This window comes from Antechinus flavipes, chromosome 5, assembly GCF_016432865.1.
Source record: "Antechinus flavipes isolate AdamAnt ecotype Samford, QLD, Australia chromosome 5, AdamAnt_v2, whole genome shotgun sequence".
Lineage (NCBI taxonomy): Eukaryota > Metazoa > Chordata > Mammalia > Dasyuromorphia > Dasyuridae > Antechinus > Antechinus flavipes.
In genome coordinates this window covers 279,603,976-279,618,965 of record NC_067402.1, presented here as the reverse complement: position 1 = coordinate 279,618,965, position 14,990 = coordinate 279,603,976, and positions in this window count along the sequence as shown.

Below are 14,990 nucleotides of genomic sequence, written 5' to 3'. Positions count from 1 at the left end.
TTGCACATATATATTTTGTATACAAGATTTTTTTACTGTAATTTCATGGAAGGCAAAAGCCATATCACATCCTGCTCCAAGGTATTGCTTTTTGCTTTATTATCTCTTCCCCTCTTGGATCCTACTAGTTTTGCCTCCCTGTCCCATCAACTCCACCATGACCAGAGTCGATAGTTGAAAGGACTATTCTATAAATAGATAGATTATTCCATTTTTCCACAAACTTTTGGTAAGTCCTCACTGTGTTTAGAGCAGTTGGGGCTGGAGGCGATGATATAAGGTTGGGACAAGACTAACTGTGGGCCCTCCTGGGGCTTATAGGTTAGTAGGTAATGTGACCCAAACACAGATAACTGAAACAGAGCAAGGGGTTACATTAAAAGTGCATTAGAGAGGTGCCACATGAATGAGTAAACCCGAGGTCTCTTCAGGCAGATCTTCCTTTCTGTGTCTGTATCTGATCTTGCTGAGAAATGGAAATGGGAAGTTGAACAGAAGTAACTGGAAGGGGGAAGGAGTAGAAATGCTTGTTTACATTGAATGGGGCTTTGAAATACACAGAATAGAACAGAATAATGTATGAAACCTGATGGAGGGAGGAAAGATAGACAGACAGATAGACTCAGAGACAGAGAGAGGAGAGAGAGAGAGAGAGAGAGAGAGAGAGAGAGAGAGAGAGAGAGAGAGAGAGAGAGAGAGAGAGAGAGAGAGAGAGAGAGAGAGAAAATATATAGATATATAATATCTATTTCCCCAGTAGATTACATTCTCCTGGGACTGTTCTTGAGGGCAGGGACTGTTTTATTTGCCTCTCTATTCGTATCACATGGGCACTTTATAAATGCTGGTTGATTGGTTGATTGACCTGGACAAGTCTCTCCTGGCCAAGAGTAAGAACCTTGCTGGAGAAAGTAGGACTAGGGAAGAAATTAGGTAGGCTAAGAAGATGATGATTTGCCTCTCTGGGCCATGCTAATTTTGAGAAAGGGGTAGGCGATGGATTCTTGCCCCTCACCATTCTCCATGAGGGGAGAATCTCTTTTTTATGCACCAATCCTCAATTACATCATGAAATGCACTAATCTTTGGCTCTTTTCCAGAGATACAGTTGTCCAGAGGGTAGCCAATCTGATTAAGAATGCTTTTAATTAAGAAGGAAAGGGAAAAAGAGAAAAATGCTATAGCTGCTAGAGCAACCAAACTTCTAGTACATTAAGGTCACAAAGCCCTTCACCTATGTTCTCAAGTGATTTCTCCACAACCCTATGAAGTAGCTGCTATTATTAATCCATTTTATAGATAAGAAAACTAAGACTAAGTGACTTGCCCTGAGGTCATGTGGCTAGTTAGAATTAGAACTTATCTTTCTGAGTCCAGATCCAGCTACTCTCCCCTCTATTAAACATATGGCAGGCATCCAAGAGAGAAAGAATAGTAAAGGAGGGGCTAAACCACAGAAGACTGGCAAAAAGAAGATATTTCTTTTATTATTATTATTTTTATTTTTATTTATAACTTTTTATTTTCAAAATACATGCAAAGATAGTTTTCAACATTCACCCTTGCAAAACCTTGTGTTCCAAATTTTTCTCTCTCCCTCTGCTCCTCCCCCCTTCCCTATACAGCAAGTAATCCAATATAGGTTAAACAGGTGCAATTCTTCTAAACATATCTCTAGACATATTTCTACATTTATCATGCTGAACAAGAAAAATCAGATCATAAGGAGAAAAAAAATTAGAAAAAAAGGAAGCAAACAATAATTTAAAAAAGATGAAAATACTATGTTGCCATCTACAATCAGTCCCATAGTCTCCTCTCTGGATGCAAATGACTCTCTCCATCCCTATTGAAATTGACCTGAATGACCTCATTGTTGAGAAGAGCCACATCTATCACAGGTGATCAAAAGTATTTCTTAAATATATTTTTTAATGGATCAAATGTAGGGATTTGCTTTGTCTGATAGTGCATATTTGTTTCAAGGGCTTTGAGAGACTGGGGGAAATAGATGAGACAGGATAGGAGAGAAGAAAAAAGAGAGATAAAGAAAGAGAAAGGAGAGAAGATGAGAGGGAAGAGAAGAGAAGAAGAAGAATACAGAGACAGAGAAAGACAAAAAAGAGGTGAGAAAAAAAGAGAGAGAAAAGAGGGAGAAAAATGAAAGGAAATAAAAAGAAAGGAAAAATAAAAGAAAGGAGAAAAAGAAAGAAAAGATCATTGAAGCATCTTTTTATTTTTTATTAAAGGATTTTATTATAAATTTATTTTCAAAAATATGCATAGATAATTTTCAACATTCACTTTTGCAAAACCTTGTGTTCCCAATTTTTTTCCCTTTCCTTCTTTTTATCCTTTCCCCTAGATGGCAAATAATCCAATATGTTAAACATGGATAATTCTTCTATACATATTTCCACATTTATCATGCTGCACAAGAAAAATCAGATCAAAAAGGAAAAAAAATGAGAAAGAAAACAGAATGCAAGCAAACAATAATAAAAAAGGTGAAAATTCTATGTTGTGATCCACACTCAGTTCCCACAGTTCCCTCTCTGGATGCAGCTGGCTCTCTTCATCACAAGAAATCTTTGGAACTGGTCTGAATCATCTCATTGCTGGAAAGAGTCACATTCATCAGAATTGATCATTGTATAATCTTGCTGTTGTCATATACAATGTTCTCTTGGTTCTACTTACTTAATTCAGCATCAGTTCATATAAGTCTCTCCAGGCCTCTCTGAAATCATCCTGATGATTGTTTCTTACAGAACAATAATATTCCATAACATTCATATACCATAACTTATTCAACCATTCCCCAACTGATGGGCATCCATTCGGTTTCCAGTTTCTTGCTCTACAAAAAGGGCTGCCACAAACATTTCTGCACATGTGGGTCCCTTTCCCTCTTTTATGATCTCTTTGGGATACAGGCCCAGTAGAGATACTGCTGGATCAAAGGTAAGCACAGTTTGATAGCGCTTTGGGCATAGTTTAAAATTGCTCTCCAGAATGGTTAGATCAGTTCACAACTGCACCAACAATGCACGAGTGTCCCAGTTTTCCCACATCCCCTACAACATTCATCATTATCTTTTCCCGTCATTTAACCACTCTGAGAGGTATGAGATGGTACCTCAGAGTTGTCTTAATTTGCATTTCTCTGATCAATAATAATTTAGGACATTTTTCATATGACTATAAATGGTTTTAATTTCTTCATCTGAACATTATCTCTTTATATCCTTTGACTATTTATCAACTGGAGAATGTCTTGAATTCTTATAAATTTGAGTCAATTCTCTATATATTTTAGAAATGAGGCTTTATCAGAACCTTTGGGTGAAAATTTTTTTCCCCAGTTTATTGCTTCCCCTCTAATCTTGTCTACATTGCTTTTGTTTGTACAAAACCTTTTTAACTTAACATATATCAAAATTATCCATTTTGCATTCTATGATGTATTCTAGTACTTCTTTGTGAAGCATCTTTTAAAAAAAATTCAGAGAAGAAAAGCACAACGAGCACAGGAAAGTGACAGAATTCTTTTATTTCTTGTTTTTATGCCCTCACCTGTCATATTACCTGGCACACAGAAGTTGTTTATTACGTGCTTATTGACTGATGGATGAATATTTCACAATGGTTTTTTTCTTGTGGGGACACTGACTCGGCCATCTTGTTCTGTGCAAATGATAAGCTTCTGCTCTTGGGCAAAGTACACATGACTAAAACAAGGAAAGAAAAAACTCTCCCCAACATCTTCAATCTTTCCCTCTCCCCAATTGCTTTTTTTCTGTCTTTCTATTTTCTTAGACATTCATACCTATATAAAGCCTTCTCTTCTCTCTGGCATCCCTTCAAATGATCATTCTGTATCTCCCTTCACTTTCACTACCAACTTCCTAGGAAGGATTGTCTCCATTCATTCAAGTAATCTTGCAGCCGGGAGGAAGTGGACCCCAGTTCTGCCCCTACCACACTAGCCAAGTAAATCCATAGAGATTTTCTTCAGTGCTCAGAACAACTTTCTAGGATGTAAATTACAGAGTAGGTGCTGCCATATTTGATAGAGTTAGTTTCTTCTTTCTGGAGCTTTCAGTATCAATGAAATGGGTCCAGTCCCTATAACTATCCACTTCCTAACAACCCATTCACTCCTCACTTCTACTATCTGGCTCCTGACCTCCATTTTACTCTGTCCAAGGGAAAAGGACCCACATGCACAAAGATGTTTGTAGCAACTCTTTTTTGTAGTGGCAAGGAATTGGAAACTGAGTGGATGCCCATCAGTTGGGGAATGGCTGAATAAGATATGGAATATGAATGAAATGGAATATCATTGTTCTATAACAAATGATGAGCAGGCTGATTTCAGAAAAACCGGGAAAGATTTACCTGAACAGATGCTGTGTTGAAGTGAGCAAAACCAAAAGAACATTGCACACAGTGACAGCAAGATTGTATGGTAATCAACTGTGATGAATTTGGCTCTTCTCAGCAATGCAATTATTTGAGACGATTCCAATGTCTTAGTATGGAAAGTACCATCTGCATCCAGAGACATAACTATGGAGACTGAATGTGGTTCAAAGCATAGAATTTTATCCTTTGTTGTTTGCTTTTTTCTTTCTTGTGATTTTTTCCCCCTTTTCTTGCACAACATGACAAATATATATATAATTTTTTAAAAAGAAACTACCCTTTCCAGTGTATAACCCAATACCTCCTTATTGCAGAAAGTTCTAGCGATATTTACCCTCAGCTTCTCTCAGATACTTCTCTCTTCCTTTGACCTCCATGCTACTATTCTCTCATGTTTTGTTTTTCCTTACCAGTCTGACTGGTTCTTCTCCATCTCCTTTGCCAAATCATTATCTATCTCTTTCCCCAAAGCTCTGTCTTATATCCTCTCCCCCCAATACAATTCCAATCTTGTTTTCATTTACCCCTGTAAATTCAATTGTCTTCTTTTTGCAGATGATAATCTTAAATCTCTGTCTGGCCCTTGGATTTCCCATGGATACGTCAATCAATTTAAAACTGAGTTCATCAACTTCCTTTCTAACCTCAGTCCTGCTCCCAATTTCCCTGTCTCTATGAAGGTTTGCCCCTAACCTCCTACGCAGCTTCATAGTTTTAGCATCAACCTTCAGTTGTTGAAACTGAAGTTGAAGAGACTTTCATTTCCTTTCCTCCCTTATGCAGTCAGTTTTCAAGTCTGGTTACTTGTATATTCATATCTCTTGCATTCTTCTTCTAACCACTCCCACAATAACCATCCTATTCAGGTCCTCGTTATGACTCTTCTGGATGATTAAAACATTTTGGTAATTGGTCTACAGTCTCCAATTCATTCAATTTGACTGAACACACATTTATTAAGTACCTACTCTGTGCTAGACACTAGGGACTAGGTTCTGAAGACATAAGGACAAAAGCAAACTAGTCCCTGCTCTCAAAGTGTTTACAGTCTACTGGCAGTAGGGGAAATCCCACATGCACACAAGTAAATAAATGAAAAATATTAGACAAAATTCAGAAATTTGATTATATATATTATATGCACATATAATATATATGTATATATTTATTTAGTACTATCCATTTGGCAACTGTGTAGAACAAGTATTGGAGAGTGAAGGGGTGGGAAGCAATGAGATCAGGAGACTGGCGATAGTCTCCCTAAAGGGGAGACTGTGTAAATGATGAGGAGTAGATAAATGAGAGAAATGTTGAGGAAGTCAGACCAACAAAATGTGGCAACTTTTTGTTTGTGGTGAGTGAGGAAAAAGGAAGAGGCAAGGATTCTAAATTTGTGTGATTCTAGACTTTTGAACCCAAGTGAACAAAATAAGAATGGTCTCATCAATCCAAACAGAAATTTGAAGAAAGGGTACATTTTAGATGGCATATGGGCTCCATGTTGGACCTATTGATCTGAAGATATCTACTGAACTTCCAAGAGGACATCAAAGAATTGGAATATTTAAGAATTGGAAGAGATCTCAGTTGCTGTCTAATACAACCCGTTGTGATATGAAGTTGGCCAATGAGGTTCACTCCTTAGATTTGTCTTTCTTGATGGATTATAGTGACTATGATCAGATACTTCTCAACTAGTTCCTAACCATCTTATGGAAATTTAGCAGCTTTTTTTGTAGTGTGTAACAGAGAAGATGATACTGTGTGATGATGAAAAGTTTTTTAACTATGACAGTACAAATGAAGAAATTAAAACCATTTCTAGTCATATGAAAAGGTGCTCTAAATCACTATTGTTCAGAGAAGTGCAAATTAAGACAACTCTGAGATATCACTACACACTTCTCAGATTGGCTAAAATGTCAGGAAAAGATAATGATGAACGTTGGAGGGGATATGGGAAAACTGGGGCACAGATACATTGTTGGTGGAGTTGTGAAGTGATCCACTCATTCTGGAGAGCAATTTAGAACTATGCCCAGAAATCTATCAAACTGTGCATACTCTTTGATCTAGTAACATTTCTACTAGGCCTGTATTCCAAAGAGATTAAAATATAGGGGAAAGGATCCACATATGCAAAAATGTTTGTAGCAGCCCTTTTTGTAGGGGCAAGGAATTGAAAACTGAGTGGCTGCTCATCAGTTGGATGGTATAAGTTATGATATATGAATGTTATAGAATATTATTGTTCTATAAGAAATGACCAGCAGGATGATTTCAGAGAGGCCTGGAGAGACTGAGCTGATGCTGAGTGAAATGAGCAGAACCAGGAGATCATTATATACGGCAACAGCAAGATTATACAATATTCAATTCTGATGAACGTGGATCTTTTCAACAATGAGATGATTCAGGCCAGTTGCAATGGTCTTGTGATGAAGAGAGCCATTGAATGTGAATCATAACAGAGTATTTTCATTCTTTTTGCTGTTGTTTACTTGCATTTTGTTTGCATTGTTTTCCTTTTGATCTGATTTTTCTTGTGCAAGAAATCTTGTGATTTCTTGTGATATTTGTATATAGAAGAAGTGCACATGTTTAACACATATTGGATCATTTGCCATCTAGGGGAGGGAGTGGGGGAAAGGAAGGGAAAATTTTTGGAATATAAGGTTTTGCAAGAGTGAATATTGAAAATTATCCGTGCATATATTTTGAAAATGAAAAAGCTTTAATTAAAAATAAATATGATTCACATTGAATCAGAACCAAAATTGCATACAAAACGGATCATGAGATTAGTCTTTTTCCTTCCTGGCAGTGAATGAAGCAGATCTGCTGGGAGCCGCTAGGTAGAAGGGGAAAGTGGCTATACTTCTCCCAGCCACAGCGTCCATGAGCACATGGAGCCTGTTTCTCTTGCCTTTGTTTTTTTCCTGACATCAGGTGAACTTAGACAATGGAATCGTCCAAGAAAATTTTATCTGACTTCAGGAGAGCTATCAGAGGTCCTATCAGCAAATGGAGACAATGCAGGGGCTAGAAGAGTCAGTATCTGTGAATACTGAAGTGGCAACAACTGGTGTTAGAGGAAATGCTTACAAACGGATGTGAAAAAAAATTGTCACCTGAAAACGGCAGAAGCTTTAGGAACCAAAAACCTTTGTGATGGAGAAAAGTGCAGGCTATGGATTCTAGAAAGAAATCTTGCCTTAAAGACCAGAAGAGAACCACATCTAAGGGAAAGTATAAAGTCACTCAAAGGGGAGATAAGGACTCCAGAGTCAAGGATTTTAAGGTATCCCTGAGCCCCATTTGTGTTCCACACGTATGCCTCACTACTTTGGTAGTTTGTGTCTACTTTTCCCTAGGACCTAGTGTGTGCAAAGGGAACGGGCATCCCAGAATTGTAGAAGACTGTTTTATAACAACTATTCGTGCTATATGCTCTTAGTAAATACTATTTTGGAAAAGCTAACTGATTAGTTCTTTGATAATGGAAGCGCACCAGTGGGGACCTCAGAGCTCTAGTACTAGAAAGTTTAACCTTTCCTAAAGTTTAGCTCTAGAATCCTGAGAATAGTAGTCATCAGAAAGCTGGGGACTTGGCCTGTGAGTATGAATATCCAATTGATGGAATAGCACAGAGGGAATGGTATACATATCCCCAAAATACTCTTCAGCATAATATATCCAACAATGGTCATCTAGCCTCCGGTTGAGCTCTATTGAAGAAGAAATCTCTGTCTCTGGAGCTAATGCATTCCAGTTATGGACAGCTTAAATCCTGTTATAAAGTTTAAATCAGACTCTGTAACTTCCTTTCATTGTTTATTCTTCTTCGTGGGGCCACATGGAATATCTCTAATTCATCCTTTACATGACAGTCTTTAAATATTTGAAAACACCTATTTTGTTCCCCAGAGTCTTCTCTTCATCCGGATAAGCATGTCCTTTTCCTTCATCAGATCTTCCTTTGAGATGGTTTGAAGACCCTTCATTAACCTGGTTGCCCTTCTTTGGACTCTCTACAACTTATCAATATCCTTCCTAAACTGAACACAATATCTTATAGTTTATCAATATCCTTTCTAAACTGAACGTATATCTTACAAAGGCAGAATACCAAGGGACCATCATTTCTTTATTCTGTGAGAATTTGCTTCTATTAATTACATTTCAGTAGATTTTTTTGGGGGGGGGTTTGCCATATCACACTCTTCATTGTTATTGGGACTTGTGGTCCACTAAAACTATCAGATCTTTTCCAGACAATAAGACAACATTTTGTAAGGTTGATTTCTTTGAGCCTGAGTGTAAACCCACCCATTTATTCTTACTGGATTTACTCCAATAGATATAACAGACAGAGCAATAAGGCTCTTTAAAATTAGAAAGACCTGAGTTCAAATTTGATCTTAGGTACTATGTGACCTTAGACAAGCTACTGAAACCTTTGCTTCAATTTTCTCGACTGTAAAACGAGAATAATAATACCTACTTCACAAGACTTTTTTTAAAAAAATTAAATATATAATATTTTATTTTTCCCCAATTACATATTAAAACAATTTTTTAAGATTTAGTTTTGAGTTTCAAATTCTTCCTCACAGGATTATTATGACTATCAAATGAGATAGTATTTGTCAAAACACTTAGCATGGGACTTGGCACATAGCGGGTGCTTAATAAATGCTTGTTCTCCTTCTTTCTTAGATTTGACACAATGTTGAAGCCTGAAAAAATCCCTGTCATCCAGTATATTAAGCAATTTCTCACAGCTTTGTGCCATCTTCAAATATGATCAGCACCCTATCTATGTCGTTATCTATTTCCCTGGTAAAAATGTTGTCCATGTCATAGAGCCAAGCATTGATCTCTGGAACACTGCCAGGGATATCCAACAGACTGAAGACCAAGAAAGAGAGTCTCATGTGCAGAAAAATTTTAATTGAAATCATGGTAATTTTCACCAATGGAAAGAAAAAAAGGGGAAGAGAGGAAGGATTAATGTCTTAATCCTTCCTCTCTTCCCCTTTTTTTCTTTCCATTGGTGAAAATTACCATGATTTCAATTTATATATATAAATTGTTGATATAAATGCAACAACAACAATAAAAATTTCTTGCTAAGGCACAGATCTGACAATGTCACTCCTCTGCTCAAAGATCTTTGGTAGCTCCCTATTTCCTTCAGGATAAAATACAACTTCTTCACAGCTGGGAATTTAATGACCTCCACAGTTAGGCGGCAATGAAGCTCTCTAATCTTAGTTCCCTCTGCTTCCCTTCATGCACTTTTCCATGTGGTCAAACTAGATTAGTGGCTGTTATCCAAATGTCATTCCACCTCCTACAGAAAGTCTCCCCATATCTCACCAATTGTTTTTAATGTCTTCCACCTCAAGCTTTCCTACAGTTCTTTGTTCTCTCCTTCCTCCTTACCTTATTGTGACAGCTGTAACTAGGATGGGGTGGGAAAGGCTTTGTTTCAGAGTAGCCAAAATCAAGAGAACACTGACAGAAAAATACTTCTTCAACTGCTAGAAACAATTGAATTAAGCGGTAAAAAGTAATTAATTAAAATAGGAAGCTTCCAGATGGCAAACTTCTTTCCTTCTTCCTGCAACATCCCTAGGGTTTCCACCTCAAGTGAACTATTTCCTAGGCCAGCCAAACTTTGCTCCTGCCAAACTTTGTTCTTCTCCCCAGGGTTTTAGTCCTCCTAGTAGCAGCATCTACCAGATAAAAAGGAAGATGTCCTGATTTTTTGTCTCTTCCCTCTGCGGAATGTCCCAGGGACTCTCCCTTCACAGGGCCTGATGTTCTAAGATGTTAGATCTCTCCCCACCCACCTCCTCCACCAACTGAGTTTGTCTTTAAAAGCTGATTTGAAGGTACCTTTAATGTTGTTTTTTTCAGGCAGCACTTGTTGCTGTTTGCCCCAGGCCCTAGAATTGCTAGTTATCACTCATTCTAAAGCATACACTATCATATTTTATTCTGTATTCATCTTCTGTGTCCCTATAGAGTATAAGCTCTTGTTTCTTTTTTCCCTTGGTATATTCAGCACCTAACAAAGCACCTTCCCTATAGCATATACTTAATTAATATCTAATCAATGAACCGATGAATGAAGTAACTGAGTTTCTCCCACCATTCTTGTCACAACTCAATTTTGTTGAAACCGTTCAGGTTGTATTTCTCCAAAAGAAGAACATTTACAAGCTCACAATTTAGAGAGAAGGGACCTAGAGGCCTTCTGGTCCACCCCCGCTTCATTTTACAGATGAGGAAAATAAAGCCCAGAGAAAGGGACATAAGAATGACAAGTGATAGAGGTAGGATATGATCCTAAGATCTCTGATTCCAAAGCCAGTGCTGGGGACAGATAGATAGCACAATGAATAGGATACTGGACCAAGAGTTGAGAAGATCTAAATTCTAATTCCACATATTAACTTTTTGGCTGTGTGACCCTAGGCAGGTCATTTGTCCTCTGGCTGCCTCAGTTTCCCCATCTGTAAATTATGGATAATAGTAGCTTCATAAGGTTATGAGAATCAAATAAAGTCCTATTTGTAAAAACAAAACAAAACAAAATTATAGTATCTGATATATCTGATAATAGATATTATATAAATGTTTGTTTTCTTCTTCCTTCACTCTCACTGAAGCATGCTGTCTCTCATAGGGTCATAGATTGAGATCTGGAAGAAACTCCAGAGGCTATCTATTCCAAGATTCTGCTTTTAAAGAGAAAGAAAGTTCTCTTGCTCAGGGCTTAGGAAAGCTAGAAATGACTTGCCTAAAATATGCAGAGAGTAAAAGTCCAGGGTAAGATCGGAATCCAGGTCCCCAAACTTCAGAGCTTTCCACTGTACCATTTATGAAAGCCCTACTCAGTGTTAAGCACTGTCCAAGGTGCTGAGATGACTAGGCAGGTCTCAGGAAAAATAGGGTTGAGAACCAGAGGGAACTGGAACACTCTAAAAGCTTTTACAGTGTCTACTGACTATGGATGCAGAGGAAGCATTCATTCCTTTTCTTTTAACAGAATGGCACCACTGCTTTGTAGATCTGTGACTGTAGAAATCATTGCTGCCAACACATAGGTTCATAGATTTCAAGATGCACAGAACCTGGGAGATGATCTAATCCACCCCTGTCATTTTACAGATAAGGAAACAGACCTAGAGATGTTTAAAATTAAAAAAAAAAAACCCACAAAAAATTTACTTAGCTAAACTAGGAAGTGTAAGAGATGAGATTTGAATCCAGAATCTCTGAATCCAAATCCCAAGTTCTTCCCACTGTTCCACATTTCATCTCAGCTGCTACTGTATGAGTGGGTGGTAGACTTCTCTCAAAGTACCATTGTGACTGGAAATCCCTGAGAGGTGTGTATGAGCCTATTAATCTTCGCTCAAGCCTCTGTATCTTGTCTAATCTTCAAACCTCAATTCTAGACACCCTCAAATCATATCCCACATGCTATTTCCCAGACTTAATGTCTTTGTTTGCACAAGATGCCTCAAGATCAATATTCTGTCAAAATCTAAAATGCAGCCTACATGGGGCAATGGCAAGAGCCCCTAGATCCAAAGGATGTGAATTGCAATCCTGCCTTTTGATGCTTACTCCCCATGTGACCCTTGAAAAGCCATTTAATCTCCTCAGGTTCCGGTTTCCACATTTAAAAAAAAAAAAAAAAAAAAAGGAAGATGGTTTACAAAGGTCCTCTGTGTTTCCTTTTTTTTTTTTAGCTCTAAATCTATAACACATTGAGGCAGCTAGGTGGCGCAATGGCTAGTGCATTGGTTCTGAATTCAAAATCAAACTCAAGCCATTTATTACTCAGTTAACTCCAGGCACATCACTTCTTTCTGCTTCAGTTTCCATGTCTGTAGAATGGGGATAATGTAGGATTGTTGTGAGGATCACATGAGATAATATTTGTGAAGCAATTGGCAAACCTTAAAGTGCTATATAAATTCTACCTACCATTTTATTATTATTATTATTATTATTTATTATATATTATTATCATCATGGGTAATAAGAGTGACTACCTCCCCAGATTGTGAGGATAACATGAGACAATATTTATAAAGCACTTTGCCAATCTTAAGGTACTATATAAATATTATTACTTATTCAACAAAATTATTATTTTTTATTAGTTTATTATTATTATTTCAACGAAAGAGAGACATAACTAGAGATCTTTGACCTAGGAGATATTATTCAGGTAATAGTATTTGAAGAATGGATTAAAACGGGGAGAATGCCCGTTATTATTATTATTATTATTAGTTATTAGTTTATTATTATTATCTTCATCATCCTCATTAGTAATAAGAATGGCTACCTCCCCAGCTTGTAAAAATAAAAATGAGATATTTGTAAAGCACTTTGCAAATCTTAAGGTGCTTCATAAATACTAGTCATTAGTTTCTTATTATTATTATTATCGTCATCATCAGTAACAAGAGTGGCTACCTCTCCAGATTATAAGGATAAAATGAGATGATATTTGTAAAGTACTTTGCAAACTTTAAGATGCTACATAAATACTAGCTATTCTTTTATTATCAGTATTAGTTTTATCATCATCGATAATAAAAGTGACTACCTTCCCAAAGTGTGAGGATAAAATGAGATGATATTTATAAAGCATTATGGCAACTTCAAAGTGCTATATAAGTGCTAGCTAATATTGCATTTTTATTATCATCAATAAGAAGAGCTACCTCCCCAGATTATGAGGATAAAATAAGATAATATTTGCGAGGCGTTTCACAACCCTCAAAATGCTACATAAATTCCAGGTAGTGCTTATTATTACTATGATGTCTCCACCCAAGTAGGGCAGAAGGGATATTTGTCAGGATCCATCTTCAGGTGAGGTGAGCTAATTCTTCCCCTTTAGAGTCATTGAAACTGTCCAGTATGGTGGATGGGCTCCAAGGCCTGGAGGCTCCCCTGTTGAAGTGGCTTCCTGGTGTCTCTGGAGAAAAGCCAAGGAATCACTAATCATATGACTCCACCCTCTCTGGCTCTAACCAGAAGAACAGTAGTAGCATGACCAGTTTGGAAAAGCTGCCCTCAGCTGAATCAGGGCCATTTTTTCCCCCTGCGATGAATGTCCTTCCCAGGCTATGGTTGAAGAAACCTTTTTGCTAACTGCTAGATGGGCTGAGAATGTCTCTTTGGGTTCCAGGTTCTGACACGAGTTATCAGTCCAGTCTGAGCCATGCCTTGGATGAATGCACTAAGACTCTAAGATTTCTGGCTTCACTTGTTCTGTCCACACTACCAACCCTTGCCCAGAGTCCCTCACTTGCTCCTTTGAAGCTGCCTTTGACTCATCCCCCAACTCCATCTAATTGGTTAGGAAGTCTGCCAATCCACGCCTTCCTTTCCATGATCACAACCAAGACTCCACCATTTCTAACCTTCTTGAACCAACTGCCTACTCTATTGCAGTAGTCTCATACCTGGCATTCTCCCCGTTTCAATCCGTTCTTCAAATACCATTACCTGAATAATCTCTCCTAGGTCAAAGATCTCTAGTTAAGTCTCTCTTTTGTTGAAAAAATCTTCACTAGCTCCCCATTGCCAATGGAGAAAATGTTAAACTCCCCTGTTTTAGTATTCAAGGTTCCCTATAACCCTGGACTTTTTTGAGGGCCAATCCTTTCATATCACTCTTTTGTTAGCACTCCAAGACAAAGTAGTTTACTTTCTATATTTCAATCTCAAATTTCTCTAAGGTTTTGCTCCCTGTTCTTCTACCACTCTCCCCTCCTCCTTGATGACTATTGAATTCCTGGCCATTCGTCAAAGCCCAATTCAAGTGCCACGTCATCCCAGAAGCTTTTCCTGATCACCCTGGTTAATAATGACCTTCTCCTTCATAGTTCATGAAAGGAAGTCCAAGATCTCCAGGAACAGAATGGTCAAATGTATGCCAGCTTTGAGAACCTTGCCTAAGGGTTAGCACATGTAGAATATGAATGTTGGAGATAGTCTTTAGTCATCCAGAGTTGACACTAGAGGGGGTATAAAAAGTGGTCTTGGAGGTTGGGGACAAGATGGAGAGAAAAGGCAAATAGTCGCTTGAGCTATCCCTCAAACCCTTCCATATACCTTGTAACTCTAAATAAATTTTAGAGCAAAAAAAAGTTAGAGTGAAATAATTTTCCACCTCAAGACTACTTAGAAGTTATATAGGAGGGGCAGCTAGATGGCTCAGTGGTTAGAGCACCAGTCCTGAAGTCAGGAAGACATGAGTTCAAATCTGGTCTCAGACACTTAACACTTCCTAGCTGTGTGATCTTGGGCAGGTCACTTAATCCCAATTGCCTCAGAAAAAAAAAAGTTCTATAGGAAAAATCTGATTCATCAGGGTGAAAGAAGATAGTCCAGCACAGGTCCTGCTAATGCAGACCAGAACCCACCAAACAAAGAGTTTGGGGCAACTAAATCAATGGCAGGGATGATTTCCAGACCTTTTAACCAATAGAAATAGAATGGAATTAAATCATCTGATATAA